Genomic DNA, 13,541 nt, shown 5'->3' with positions numbered 1-13,541 from the left:
TAGAATAATAAGACATTAAGATAGAAAGACAATAAATAATAGAGTGGTAAACTGTATCATAATGCCCTGAAAGAAACTTGGACATACACTGAATGCAAAATAAAATTACTACAGATTTCATGCATTTACACTTTCTTTTTAAAGTTTGAATTGGCTGCATTTTATTAAAATGTAGTAAACCACAGTTTACATTTGTGGATGCAGTAAACAATACTTTTAAGACACTATGGCATTGCACACATGGTTATTGTTGAATAAATATTTTCTTTTAGAGACTCAGTCAATATATTGACACATGGATCAAGGCAACTTTTGACTCAAACACCTGACTTACAACTAATCTATACACCAACAACTGCTACTTCCTGGATATACCACCACCAAAGCCTTTACCATCCACTAATGAAGGTTGAGGAACACTCATCTTGCACTGCAGCCTTGACAAACCAATCACCAAAGGATGAGGCCACTTCAAAACCCAGCTCTCCCAGCCCTAACTGGAAAGCAATGCCTGATACCACTATGGGAGCTGACTAGCCCCTTAAATACTGACCCAGAGTTCAAGAATCCAGTAAGTTAATGCAGTGAATAAAGTCAGTCAGTAGGCTAGCCTAGAAAGTACTTATTATCTATAATGTTGTTACTAATGGAATAATCCCCCCCCCCAAAATCATTGATTTAAAATATATTATAAACTCCTGAGAGGTCAGAAACTATGACTTATTCATTGGTACATTCTCGTATCCATAGTAATCACTAGGTACAAACAGGCTACATTTAAGTGAGTACTCCGTGAAAGATAGCACTTTGTCTTAAATTCCAATCCATGGGTTTCCAAATGATGTAGAAGATTTCCAGTACCTGTAATAAAAGTCAGTATCATACATAAAAGTAAAGTGTCTAATTACACAGTAGAAACTCATAATTTGCTAATGGTATTCCCTAACAATTAAGATCCTTTTATTTCATGTCAGTTCACAAATGTTATATAACCCAGGAATGAACAGCCTCTTTCTCCTTAGTACATGGAGACACTTTTTGGTGCCGTCAGGGACACTTAAGATTCATAGTCTTTTTTATGGCCTGCTTATTTTCACCCTATAAAGTACTAACACTGCACTCTACTGATTGTGAAAATCCTCTAAAATGGATATTACCCATGGGGGCGGGGGGAGGTTGTGTTTAAACTTGGTAAAATAAATGCCTAGTGATGCCCACCTAGCTCCATTTTGTATCCAATGCAAATTTTTTTAAGGTAAATTTTTCCAGATAAATAAAATAAAACATTTTGATGGGTAGTACAATACTAGGAATTGAATCAGGGATATACAAATCAAAGCCATATTGAGATACCACCTCACACCAGTCACAGTGGCTAAAATGAACAACTCAGGAAACAACAGATGTTGGCAAGGATGTGGAGAAACGGGAACCCTTGTGCACTGTTGGTGGGAATGCAAACTGGGGCAGCCACCCTGGAAAACAGTGTGGAGGTTCCTCAAAAAATTAAAAATAGAACTACCCTATGACCCAGTAATAGCAGTACTAGGAATTTATCCAAAGGATACAGGAGTGCTGACTCATAGGGGCACATGGACCCCAATGCTTATCACAGTGCTTTCAACAATAGCCAAATTATGGAAAGAAGCTAAATGTCCATCAACTGATGAATGGATGAAGAAGATGTGGTTTGTATGTACAATGGAATACTACTTGGCAATGAGAAAGAATGAAATCTGGCCATTTGTAGCAACATGGATGGAACTGGAGGGTATTATGCTAAATGAAATAAGTCAGAGAAAGATATCATATGCTTTCACTCATATGGGGAATTTGAGAAACTTAACAGAAGACCATGGAAGAAGGGAAGGGGTTAAAAATAGTTTCAAACAGAGAGGGAGGCAAACATATGAGGCTCTTAAATACAGAGAACAAACTGAGGGTTGAAGGGGAGGCGGGGATGAGGGGAAATGGGTGATGATGACCATTGCGGAGGGCACCTGTTGGGAGGAGCACTGGGTTTTGTATGTAATCCATGAATCATGGGAATCTACTCCCGAAACCAAGAGCAAACTGTATACACTGTATGTTAGCTAACTTGACAATAAATTATATTTAGAAAAAAAAAAAATACCAGGAATTGAATTTCAAATTCTCAGGTACTGCAACAATTCGTGTCTGTTATTATATGATAGAATATAACTGCTGATACAAATTGTTTATTCCTTTAATATTTTGCCACTGTTCTTTCATTTAAATGGCCACAATTTTTTCTAAAAAAGGCAATATTACAGAAACACGGTTCAAAGCATGTTGGCTTATTTTATCAATCAATAACATCTAGAGCTTAAGGTAATCACAAGGCCACATAACTCGACAGGGAGTATACATGCCAAAAAACAGTGCTCTGGAGATATAGGTTTCACTTATTTTTAAAGAGCTAGCAACAGGTATTCTTGATCAGGAATGAAATATTTTTAACTCACAAGTTTAAACACTGAGGTTATACTAGGAACTGGCTATTAAATTTATTATTCACTACTCAAACCATTTAACGCATTCTCATCATGTTTACTTATTGATACCTATAAAGAGAGAATTAATTTTCTTTGAGCAATAACTAGACACCGCATTCACAGTATAAAATCAGTTTTACCACATTGTAATAAAATATAACCAACCCAAACTTTAAAAAGTGTTAATGACCACATGATATCTGTGGTAATTTTGCATCTGAGTCACTCTGATCAAATTCCTTTTAGGGTTTTATGATATAATCTGCTTCCCTATCCTTTGAGAGGTCATGATCAGTATATGCCTGCATTCCCCAAGAGTCTCTAGAATTTAAATTCCTCTGCAGCCTTATAAGAAGCAGTATTCCTCATCTTAAGAAAAGCATTTTCCCAGGGGCACAAGTCAAACAGGAAAATAAAATTGACTAAATAATTGGTCTTCTCTCCTTAGAAAAGCTTTACACGGTGGAACTACACTGACACATTCTTTCCCTATTGCAGAAAGAAAAGAATTATTTTTTCCAGAGTCAACTACTTTGAGACTAAAAAGTAAAATAAAACATACTGGAAGAAAGCCCTAATTACACATAAAAACTGTATTTTTTAAAAATGTTTTATTTATTTGAGGGGGTAAGGGGCAGAGAGAGAAGGAGAATCCCAAGCAGGCTCTGTGCTATCAGCGCAGAGCTGGACACAGGGATTGATCTCACGAACCGTGAGATCATGACTTGAGCCAAAACCAAGAGCTGGACTCTTAACCAACTGAGCCATACAGGTACCCCAATAAAAATTGTATTTTTACAAAATTTCTCTTTAATTATATAGAATTTAAATTAAAATTTTTCAAGTGCTAGTTTCACAAACTGTGTGTGTGTGTGTGTGTGTGTGTGTGTTCCAATAAAACTTTATTTACAAAAACTGGCCACCAGTCCAGGGATGGTACAAACTGTAAATCATACACAAATCTGTAAAAAAATGAGCAAATCCATGTACCTACCCATCACTCAGTTTTAACATATATTAACGTATTTTTATATTCAAAATGCTTCAGCTGTTTTTAAAATAGAAGGAAAAGTTACACAGATTTCTGAAAGAGCACCACCCAAACCTATCTCCCAGAGTTAGCCACTATTCCCAAACTTAATGTGTCTCATTTCCATATACGGTCTTATACTTTCATGTACTTTCATTAGATACATATGTATCAATATATACCAATGTAAGCTATACTGTTTTAAAACTACATAAATGCCAGGTGCCTGAGTGGCTCAGTTGTTGAGCATCTGACTCTTGATTTCAGCTGGGGTCATGATCGCATGGTTGGTTCCTGAGAACAGGACCAGAGTTGGGCTCTGTGCTGACAGTGTGGAGCCTGCTTAGGATTCTTTCTTCCTTTCTCTCTCTCTCTCTCTCTCTCTCTCCCTCTCTCTCTCTCTCCCCCTCTCTCTCCCCCCCCCCCACTTCCAGCGCATGCGAGCATGCACATGTTCTCTCACAAAAATAAACTTAAAAAAAAAAGAAAAAAGAAAAAAAAACTACATAAATGCATATCATATACATCCTTTAGCAACTTGCTTCTTCACTATTATACACTTGTGATATATCCACATTAATAAGTATACATCATTTTTACTAAGGGATAGTATTTCATTGTATTAATAAACCACAGTTTATCCCTTTCCCACTAAAGTGCAGCTGGATTATTTTACTTTATTGCTATTTTAAGAGCTGCTATTATCATCTTTGTTACATATTTGCTTGGGCAATTGTCCTAAGTTTAGTTAAGAATTCAGCTCAACAAAAATTTAAGTTGTGGAAGAACCCTGGAATGAAAGTTACCCACCCAGATGCCATTATTGGGTCTAACCCCCACCTTCCTAATAGGGAGTTCATGTGAAACAAAGAAATGCATGATGACTCAGAAGAAAAAAATCTTTGTATTTAATAATTTTTATAGTTTAAATATGTAATAAGGGAAGCATGAGTTGAATAATTTGTGGAATTAATGAGACTAAAGTTGATCTCTTTGAACATAATTCACTGGCAGCCAAGTGAAATTCTATGAAACAGACCCAGTCTTTTTCTCATGAGTTGAGAGAACTATACGTTTCCTTCAAAAAAAAAAAGTCTTTAATACATTAAAGAATAACTTTACAAGAGCCCAAACAAGGAGTAATTACCTGACTAATTTAAATATTTTTGTTCTACCCACTTGGATCAATTAGTTCAGCTACTTTACCAACTGTTCAGCTTATCTACCAATTGTGTGATGCAAGAAACATCAAGACATAAGGTAAAGACAGCACTATGACATACACAGAGGAATGAGTAAGAGATTGGTATAGGAAAATAAATGCAACACTAAAAAGAACCATGCCAGAATTTGTTACTATTTTATTTGTGGTTACCCTGGTGTATTTTCTTAAGGACTGATATCCTACAAAATCTACTACTTTCTTATCACTGATGACTGAATCATCTGGTGATCAATGGAGAAGAGTGACAAGAAAAAAAATTGCTTAAAAAAAAAAACCAAAAAGCTCTACCAGAAAAATCTCTCATACAGTTGGACTATGTGCAAGGTTTAATTCCACAAAATTATAAAAAGGGCTAAATGATCTAAAAGTCATTAAAATCCTCACAGCACTCCTCTGAGTGTCTGAGAAAGGGGTTCAACCTCATACTACACAAAAACAGGCCTTCTTTTACACCATCTCAATAATCACCACTCTTTACCTTCCTTTGTGGTTTTTTTTTTTTTTTTTTTTAACTCATACCTTACCTAGTGTCATGTTAATACAGGATTATAGAAGGTTTTTACAAGTCAGAAATATTCTTTGGAAACTCCTTTAGAATGGATGCAGCAATACTGCATCAAACCCATGTTTTTTAATAAAAAAAGTAGTTTAATAGTACTCTTTCCACCTACCCACACGAAACTGAAATCATGTCTTGGTGAAGTTTTTAACACACTCTTGTGTCTTTAACAGTCAAAATGACCAAAGATGTCTCAAATGATAACCTAAATTTTGAAAGGCTGCAATCTGGGCAGAAGGGATTCCAGTTCACATTGCTTGTATCTACTTAAGAAACAAGAGGCTTGCATGATGCAACTGAACCCTACCTCCCACCACCACCAAAATGAACCCATTTGGTACTTTATTTTCTTGATCATTATCTTTTCAAATGTTAATACTGTCAAACACCTTTGAATTATTCTTGCTACAACTATGAACCTTGAATATGCCAATACTAGTTATAGTTTGCAAACTAATAAATTTACTTTTTTTAAATGTTTATTTATTTTTGAGAGACAGAGAGAGTGTGAGCAGGGGAGGGGCAGAGAAAGAGGGAGACACAGAATCCAAAGCAGGATCCAGGCTCTGAGCTGCCAGCACAGAGCCCGACGCGGGGCTCGAACCCACAAACCGAGAAATCACGACCTGAGCCAAAGTCAGACTCTTAACTGACTGAGCCACCCAGGCGCCCCCTAAGTAACAAATTTAAACTAGGTATAGATTTCAAAAGCATCTCCTCCACATTAAAATACCCTTACTGAATACCAAAGTTATACAGAGCAACCAGAAATCATATTTTCTGTAACTATAAGTCAATGTGTCATAAAATTATCTGGAAACCATCCCTTGAATTAAAAACTGAATTATAGGAGCGCCTGGGTGGCTCAGTCAGTTAAGTGTCCAACTTCAGCTCAGGTCATGATCTCAGGGTTAATGAGTTTGAGCCCCACATAGGGCTTGCTGCTGTCAGCACAGAGCCTGCTTCTGATCCTTTGTCTCCCTGTCTCTCTGCCCCTCCCTTTCTCTCTCCCTCTCTCTCTCCCTCTCTCAAAAATAAACAAACATTTAAAAACAAACAATAAATAAATAATAAAATAAATTAAAAAATAAAAAGTGAATTATAGTTTTTCTCTAAAAATATTCAGTGCTCTTTCCCACTTAGAAGAAAGTGAGCCAGTGTGGGTCATGAAATAGTGGAAGAAGAAATTATTATAAAAATAGGTAATTATGTACTGAATATTTACCAGTGCCAGACACTCTAACAGATATACACGGACCATTAAACGTAGAGATGCTATTATGAGGAAGGTACCTTAATTCTCAATTTAGAATTAAAGAAAATGATACAGAGAAGTAACTTTCCCCAAATCAAAGATATAAGTGGATATGATGTCAGGTATGCCCATATCCAAAGCCTAGGATCTTAACCACTATGCTTATATTATTGAGATTAAAATACTGCAATTTACTGTAAAAGCCAAATTTTTACTGCTTTAAATTGCTTAGGTAACTCATTAACTCAAAGGTCAAGTGGTCACTCCAAATCATTCATATTTATGATAAACTGGGGGAAAAACTGGGCCAATAACCTTACTGAATTTTGATACCTGTTCAGAATAAACACACATCACACAATTTTATTCTTTAAATCCTTAAAGAGCATTTACGGCCACGAACAAATCTAAAAGGCAATAGACTAAGGATCTGCGTTTGTGTTTAACAGTTATTTCCTTTTCCCTCCTAAACTAGAGAGAATACTGTTCTTGAATATGCCGCTTCAGCCAGTGTGTTTTTCTTCTTCCCTCATTATCAAAGCCCTAAGCAGGAGTACAACACTTCTGCCAACCTATAGCTGCTTGTCTCTAAAGTAGCCCTATTACCCAAAAGACCAACACCAGCGTCAGTACAACTTCCTAATGAGACCCTATGTTACTTTCCTGCTTTCGTTCCTTCAAAGAACTTCTCACCCTCTGATGGTTCACTTGACACGCCAAAGGACTTGCTTAAACTACTAATTTTTAATATCAGAGTCATTTTCATTTTCTGCAACCGCCCTCTCGAGCCACGGAAACCCTAGGTCCACCCCTCACCGAGATCTGCATCCTGGAGCAAACCCGTCTGGGACACTCACCGAGGTTCGAGGCCAGGGATTCCGGTGTACCTGCTAGGCGTCTGGAGTGGATAGTCAATAAATCCTCATGAATGAGTAAAGGAGGCAGCGTGGGTGGAAGCGGGAAGGGGGGGTCGTGAAACACTTTCGCGCCGCTGAGACCAATGCAGTGGCGCCCGTCTGAGGAGGGAGGTGGGGGGGCGAGTGAGAGAACCTGGGGCCGGGACAAGGGGCCGCCACGGGTGCTCCTTGGCGGGCAGGCGCCGTCGGTCGGACGCAGGCTTTTTGGAAGACGCGGGCGCCGTCTCTGTGAGTCACCAAGGGCGCTCCCGGGCCTCGGCCTGCGCCTTCGCCTCTCTCTGGGACCCCCGGCCTCCCGCACACAGGACAGCCCGGCCTATCAGCCCTGCGAAGCCAAGGGCCGAGCGGGGACTCACGCTCGCTCACCTGACGCTCCACCCGCAGCACCCCAGTCTGCATCCGGCGCGAGCTTCACAACCCAGCGGGTCCCTGAGATCAGCTGATTCATGAGGGGCGGGGCCTCCGTGAAGGGGCGGGGTTGCAGGGCGGCTAGCTTGGGTGAAGGTGCTCCGGGATTGCAGCTGAAAAATAGGTAGGGTTAGACGCCGACGGCGTCTGATAGCGATCAAAATTAGCCAAGAGGCCTTAGGCACTGTGGGTAAAGCCCTCAGGAGTACTGCCCCTCCCTTAGGACAGGGCGGAGCCACCAGTCCTTAAAAGCGCTTGGGCGATGATGTAACACGCAGTCGTCGGGTCCTAACTACCCGACCGCTTCCATGGTAACAGGTGGTGATGAGCGTGATTGGGAGCTGCAGACATTTTGCTGCCACTTCAAACGGCAAAAGTCAGATGATAAGTTTGCTACTCTTTACAGGGAAAATGTGAAAATATTTTCAAACTGCTTCCATGGACTATACACTAACAGTAGTTGTTTCCGCCACTACAGATGACGTCATCGCCACGCGGCGTCCACACTGTTATTTACTTGGTTGCAGCCCCGAAGGGTGAAGTGGGCTAGGAGGCAATGAATTGGTATCTTTTATGATTCCCCACAGGGTTCCCAGTGTACAGTCTGAGTAAAACTTGTTTGCGTGCTCAGCACACAGTTTCACGACAGTTTGCTTGTCGTAGCCACAGCCCCACCCCGACTCAGCTCGCAGCTGGCAAGTCCCCTCAGGAAGATTTTCCGGAGCTTGCCACCCTTGGTATGCAGTGGGTACGAACTCTGCTGTTAGGCAGAGTGCCATCGCTGGGCCTGCAAACCTGTATTCAGACCATCAGCGACGGATAATGCAGTCACCTTCTGAAGTTCCTGCATAAATGGGTCGATCACGTTCACCCTCAACTCAGTTGCTTCCTTGATCCTCCACCCACCCGCAAAATCGTTAGTCTGCAACAATTTAGACAACCTTGTCCACTCTTGTACCAGGGCTGAAAACAACGTAACCCTGAGAATTGGCAGCACTGCAAACCAAAGGTGTTCAACTTCAGTAGGGATTTCCCTGTAGCCCAGCAATCTTGCTAAACCTAAACAAATCCTTAACACATCGCTACTAGGAATTTCTTCTTTTCCCTTTGCCTTCCATTCCCGACCCCCCACAATGCTATCTGAGCTCTACCCACCCACCCCCTTTGGCAAACAGTTTTAAAAATAACTTAAAAACCGTCTCCTACGTTTCCGAGGAAATTGAGACTACTAGGGATGAACTTCCCTAAGCCCCACCAACCACTGTTACAAAACCTACCTACAGCCCTTACCTTCCTTTCCTTCTCCCTCTTTCTCTTTAGAAGAGACATTCTGTCCTGTCAAGATGTATCCCTCCACCTGAATTCAGGATCCCTTCCAATCCCCTTAGAGATCTTGCCCCATTACTTATCCCTTCCTTTTTGTATATTTTCTTTTCTTTTTTTCCTTTTTTTATATTTTCACTCTCTGGTTTTCTTACCACTCTTTTTTTTTTTTTTTTTTTTTTTAATTTTAGAGAGAGCATGCCAGCAGGGGAGGGGGCAGAGGGAGAGAGAGAGAGAGAGAGAGAGAGAAAGAATCTTAAGCCGGCTCCATGCTCTATCCCACCACCCTGGGATCATGACCTGAGCTGAAATCAAGGTAGCTCAGCTGACTGAACCACCCAGGCACCCCTCTCTTATTACTCTTATTTCTCACTGTATAAGCCTGTTCCTACCTATCACATTTTTAATGTCTTTTTCTTCTGTCCTTCTTTTGTTTGCAACCTACTTTTCTCCCTTTACCTTCTAACCTTCCAATCTTCCTCATCTCAGTCTGCAATCTCTACTTTTTCAGACCTACTGAAACCAGTAGTCACCTCCTAATTTTGGAATCTAGTGATACAGTCTCAGAATGGAGCCACTCTGTGCGGCTATTTAAAAGAAAGAGTAATCTATATGTATTGATATGGAATGGTCTGGAAGTTAGGTCGTTAAGATTAAAAAAAGGTAAATGCTGAGTCATGTTTATTGTAGTCCACCAATTGTGTGTTAGGTGTGTGTGTTTGAGAGACAAAGGTATATATCCTTTTCTTTCTATAAGCGTATATGAGCTCTGAAGGGATACATTAAAAGGTTACTGACACTGGAAAGGAGAATTAGGAACAAAGGTGGGAGGAAAACTCACTCTTCACTCTATGGCATATTTCACTGTTTGAGTTTGTAACGTTACAAATGTGGTTTGAATATACTTTTTACTTATTTAAAAAACTTCTAAATGTGAAAAGAAGTATATAATTTTCAGTCTTCCTTTCCCTCATTTCCTCCTTGATTTCTGGGACACACTCCTTCTGGGTTTTACCCCTACCCCTTCAGACCTTTCCTTTACCTTTTCAGACTTTCTTTCACCTGTCCCTTAATTCTTAGACTAAATATTTATTGCACACTTATTATGTGTCAGGCATTATTCTAGGCACTAAAGAGGCATGATAATGAACAAAACAAACAAGGATCTCCGCTCTAGTGGAACTTGCACTCTGGTAATGTGGAAGATAGTCTCTAGAGATAGCAGCGATTAATTCCTCCCTCCATGTAGACAAATGCCACTGTTGATGTCAAGAGATGAAATCTATTTCCTCTTCACCTGAATATGGGCTAGTTTTGTGATATTTTTTTTTTAACTAACAGAATATGGCAGAAATGAAGTTCTGAGACTCCTGAATCAAGGCCTTACACAACTGGCAGCTTCCACATCCCCCTCTGAGAAGCCAGCTGCCATGCTCTAAAAAAGCTTCAACTATATTACAGGTTGGTAAGAGACAATGTGGAGAGATAGGCCACGAGGAAGAGCATTATAGTGTCAAAATATGAGCGGAGCCTTCTGGGACCTTCCAGGCCAGCCCAGTTACTGGCTGAATGCAGATGAGTGACACCAGCCAGTGGCAAGTGGAGCAGAACAGCCTATTCAAGCCCTGCCCGAATTCCTGGCCCAAATTCGCAAAAAAATAAGAAATTGTTTCTTTTAACCGCTAAGTTTTGGGATGGTTGGTTATGCAGCAACACCTGAAACAAGTGGGAAGAGTGAGAACTAATAAACGAATATGGTGGTGACTGGGCTATAAAGAGGCAAAATAGTGCAATACTAAAAGCACATGCTTTTAGCCAGACAGCCTAGGTTCAAATCTCAGCTCCAGCACTTACTAGCTTTGGGACCTTAGCACAAGTTATTTGGTTCTGTGTACCTCTGTTTCTTCATCTACAAAACAGGGGTAGTTATCTACTTTACAGGGTGATGGGAGGTTTACATGTAAATTTTTTAGAATGGTATGTGGCACATAAGCACATATTAATGTGAACAATAAAGGTAAGAGAGTAGATAGAAAAGAGTGCAATTTTATATAAGGTTAGCAGGAAAAATCTCTCTTCTAAAAGGACTGTAACATATCTGAACAGATCTGTAAAGAAGCCAGGGCAAACCTTATGGATATCTGACAGTCTGTAACTAGCAAAGGCTAGGAGGGTGGTGTGGCTGGAGCTGAATGAGAAAAGTTTGAAAGAAGCTGAGTGAGACTAGAGCCGAATTTAAAAAGGTGGAAAGGCAAGAGATAAGAGAATATCAGGTAGATAATGATGTGGTCTGGGGACAGATCCTTTGGGCCAAGGAAAGGACTTTGGGCTTATCTGAATGATATGGGCAACGCTGCAGGGCCATCCTCGGGGTTGTTGTAATCTGGATGCTGTTTTAAAGAGATGACTCTTCTGCTCTGTGCAGAGTGATCAGAGTGTAAGGGTTTGAGTGGAAGCAGAGAGATCAGAAAGAGCCTATTGCAATAGTTGAGGCAGTCATATTGGCTTGGCCTGGAGTGGCAATGGAGGAAAAGGCAAAAAGGAGTTATATTCCTGATGTATTTTGAAAGTAGGGCCTAAATATTTGCTCATGGATTAGGCATGAGCTTTGAGAGAAAGAGAAATTAAAGCCTAAGTTATTGGTGGAAATGTGTTGTCACTCACTGAGATGGGCAAGACTGGGTGGGGGGGGGGGGACGTATGAGGAAATGGAGAGGAGGTACCATGTGTTCATATTTGAGCATGTTATAGTTTATATGGTTATTAGGCATCTGAATGGAGTTGTCAAGTAGGCAGTTGTATATAGGAGTCTTGTGTTAAAGGAGAAAGCAGGGCTTTGGAACTTGTTGATGGAAAAGTGAGATAGTCTGAGGCCTGAGCCCTGGGACACTCCTCTATTTAATTTTTTTTTAATGTTTATTTATTTTTGAGAGAGACAGAGACAGAGTGTGAGTGGGGGAAGGGCAGAGAGAAAGGGAGACAGAATCCAGAACAGGCTCCAGGCTCTGTGCTGTCAGCACAGAGCCCAACGCAGGGCTCAAACTCACAAACCATGAGATCATGACCTGAGCCGAAATCAGACGCTTAACCGACTGAGCCACCCAGGCGCCCAGACACTCCTCTATTTAGAAATTGAAAAGATTGGGAGACTCTAGTTCAGAATCCTGCTGGGTTCTGAGTGGGGGAAATACTTGTGTTTGAGAAACAGAAAGAAGGCAAAAATATCTAGCAGAGTGTATGAGAGAGAAGAGTGGTAGCAAATGAGGTTGTAGTGATTATGTAGGGGTTGGTAGGCCAGGATATGATTTTGTTTTTATTCCAAATGTAAGGGAAATCATCGGAAGAAAGTTTTAAGTGGGGAAATCATCTGATCTGATTTATACTTTTGAAAAAGTTCATTCTGTATAGTGCTTTATGTGTACTTCCTACTTCATTACACAGAATATTAAAAAGAAGCTTACGTAACGATTGAGATTTAGTAATATTAATATTTTTAAGTTCATTCTGAATGAATATATTATAGGAGAGTAAGAATAGAAACAGCGAGACTAAGTAGGAAGTATTGCATTAAGTCAGAGGAGAGATGATGATGCCTTGGACTAGGGCGATCACAGTACGAATTGAGAATTAGATAGATTTTTTAAAATTATGTATTTGCCTTTATTTGAACTAACACATTGCTACCAGATTACATCACTTTTCAGAGCTGAGAATTAGATAGATTTGAGATATCCTCTGGAAGCAGAATTGGCATAATTTAATGATGGATCAGACATGATATTCAATTCATATACTGCCTGAGTTTTCTTCTTGAACAACTGATTCATAGGAAATCCATTTTCTGAACTAGAGAAGACTAATAAGAAGCATCTCAGCTTGGTTCAAGGGGTCTGTTTTTGGCATATGACTTTGGGATACCTTTTCGGCATCCAAGGGGAAATGTCAAATTGGCAGTTGGTCTTCTAGAGAGAAATCGGGGCTGGAGATAGAGATTTGAGAGTCATTTGCACATAGGTGCCATTCAAAGCTGAAGGGATTAGATGAAATTATCTGGGAGGAAACTGGAGATAAGGACTGTGCATGGGGTTGCCCAAACTTGGAAGTTGATCAGAGGAGGAGGCAGGAAAGATAATTGCAGAGAAGTCCCCACAAAAGTAGGAAGAAAACTAGGAAAGTGCCCACTTCACAGAAATCAAAGAGGCTTTCAAGAAGAGTGACATAAATGGTGTTGAATGTTGCTAAACAGTAGAGATAAGGTCTAATAAGCATTTGGATTTGATAAGATGGACTGCCTGGTGACTTGGCAAG

General features: G+C 40.2%; 1 protein-coding gene across 4 annotated transcripts in view; it reads right to left on the bottom strand.

Moving 5' to 3' along the window:
• The window catches only part of ALS2 (alsin Rho guanine nucleotide exchange factor ALS2), a 71,276-nt gene extending 63,753 nt beyond the window's left edge, over positions 1-7,523 (bottom strand). For all 4 annotated transcript variants that reach the window (XM_049615172.1, XM_049615173.1, XM_049615174.1 and 1 more), the window contains exon 1: positions 7,443-7,523. The gene's annotated coding sequence lies outside the window, so the exon portion shown is untranslated. The remainder of the gene's footprint in view (positions 1-7,442) is intronic.
• Positions 7,524-13,541: the final 6,018 nt, after the last annotated feature.

Source organism: Panthera uncia (genome assembly GCF_023721935.1).
Source record: "Panthera uncia isolate 11264 chromosome C1 unlocalized genomic scaffold, Puncia_PCG_1.0 HiC_scaffold_3, whole genome shotgun sequence".
Taxonomy (NCBI): domain Eukaryota; kingdom Metazoa; phylum Chordata; class Mammalia; order Carnivora; family Felidae; genus Panthera; species Panthera uncia.
The sequence above is the reverse complement of the archived record's forward strand: the minus strand, read 5'-3'. Positions and strand labels throughout refer to the sequence as shown.